We start from the raw sequence: 2505 nt of genomic DNA on the forward strand, positions 1-2505 counted from the left end.
AGTCAAGACATGGTTGAGATCGATTTTGCTCTGATCGATCAGAGCACTAGTGTGATCGATCGAACTTGTGGAAAAAAACATAAACAGTCACAGATCTGTGACGTGGACTTCACAGGGGCATTCGAATATGTTTATGGGCCCCTTTACACCTCAACAAGTCAAGATTGGTCACTTAAATCGGCACGTGACCCCCAAAATCAAATTCAGAAACAAAATTATATATATATATATATATATATATATATAATTACATGCTTCAAAGTTTCAAAATGGCAAGAAATCAAACATGGAAACTCTAGATCTAAGCATGGCAACATGGGAAACATGTGGATCAAGCCGAAAATGGAAAAGAGAAAAGAAGCTTACCAAAACGAGAGGACAGAAGTGGGCCAAGAGAGAAAGGATGAGATAGGGAGCGAGAGAGAGTTTTGAAGCTTGAAGGTGATCGCCGGAGGTTCACCGGAGATGGGGAAGAAGATAGAACAGTGCCGGGAGAGAAAACGAGCTACAGATCGATGTAAAAATTGATCTAAATGACTCTTGGGTCATTTAAAAAAAATGGCTTCCGACATTCCAGATCGATCACACAGTTAGAAAGATCGATCAAACACAGGTCGATCATAAAGAAACAAAGATCGATCGAGCTCACAAAATGACAAAATATTTTTGAAATTTTTTGAATTTTTGGAAATTGAAAATATTTTTCGATTTCTTAAAAATGGGAATGAAAATAAAAAAAAATAAAATTAAAGTTTTATTATGATTATTATTATTATTATTATTATTATTATTATATATATATATTTTTTATTTTTTGTTAATTAAAATCAAAATTTTAAATTGAAAAATATTTTTGGATTTTTTTTTTTTTTATTATTTGAAATTTGAAATTGGGAAAATCAAAGTCAAACAGGAGTGCAAAGATCGATCAGAAATTGATCGATCTAAATTCGATCGATCAAACAGGTAAAAACCTGCATGGATCTTCGAACAATACACAAAGAGGCATTTTTCAAAAAATTTTAAAAAAATTCTTAGTATGGAACACAGATTGATCAGAAGGAAAGCTAGATCGATCTAGGAATACTCAAATCAGTCATCAAGAGAGTTCGCACGATACACAGAGTGATGAAATATGTAGAGATTTTCGCACGATGGGACAGAGAGATGGGAGTATGTAGGGATGAGTGTTCGATCGATCTAACTTTTCTCAGATCAATCAAACAGACACTAAATGCCTAATTTAGATATGAAATTGCAAGCATTCCCTATCAAAGTCTCAAATAATGTGTATGATCCCAAAAGATATCTAGACGACGCAAGAAAAGAAAGGTAAAATAAAAATAGGGGAGGAATAGGGTTGTCAAACCCCACAAAATGCACTAGTCTTTAACGTCTCTAGCAAGACGTTGGGCTTTTTTAGCCCGAATCAAAAATCTTGTTATGCATCCCCTCCTTGACGGGGTGAATGACTTTTTGAGTTCCACCCAACAAATTGTTCCCTAGGGAACTCGATGGATTTAATTCAAAAGAGATTGATGGTCCTTTGTCAATGCAACTCTTGGGCTTCCATGCCCTTTCAACTTTTGTTTTTAAAACAACATCCTTTGAAATCAAGTTTGAAGATAAACCTTTTGAAATTCCATTTTCAGGCAAAGACCCAACTTTTTCAAATCCATTGTCAAGACACTTCCACAACACACACATCTTCACGTTTATCCATTGAATTTAGGGTTGGATTGAATATGTTCTACTTCATTTTCATATGGCCAAATGAAATTTTTATTATCCCCATCCTACAGTTTATGTTGGCATTAGCGGTTGCCAAGAAAGGACGGCCAAGGATAACCGGGATTTGGCTCTTGGGATTTGTGACCGGTTCCATGTCAATGACAACGAAATCAACCAGGAAGAAGAACTTATCAATTTTAATCAAGACAAAACTACCGACATCGATTTTAAATATCCTAAGCCCAATTGAACATACACCGAATATGAAAGAAGGTTAATACTTGCTCCTAAATCTAGAAGAGCCCGGTTAATGACATGGTCACCAATGATGCAAGAAGTAGTAGGTGAGCGGGGGTTTTTGAATTTTGGGAGAGTGTTGTGTTGCAATATTGAACTCACTTGCTCGGTCAAGACAACTTTCTTTGGTGCTTGGCTTTTGTTCTTCCTCTTTTGGGTGCAAAGATCTTTCAAGAATTTGGCATACGCTAGAATTTGTCTAATTGCATCCAAGAGTGGAAGATTTATCTTTACTTGCCTAAACATTTTAATTATTTCATTGGCCTTGGTCTTTTACTTTTCAAGAGAATTGGATCATTTTAAGGCATTCGGAAATAGAGCCTTTGGCTCAAAAGCTTTTTCAAAGTCTTATTTCACAACATTTTTAACACAAGAATTTTTTAAATCATTTTTCACTACTTTCTCAACAGAATGATCATGCACATGCAATGAAAAAGGAATAAAATGTGAAACAAGACGGGTGTCAACTTTTGGTTA

The sequence above is a fragment of the Cornus florida genome, unplaced genomic scaffold (assembly GCF_030987335.1).
Source record: "Cornus florida cultivar Cherokee Brave unplaced genomic scaffold, ASM3098733v1 CherokeeBrave_3.0.0_Hap2_Chr01, whole genome shotgun sequence".
NCBI classification, from domain to species: Eukaryota; Viridiplantae; Streptophyta; class Magnoliopsida; order Cornales; family Cornaceae; genus Cornus; species Cornus florida.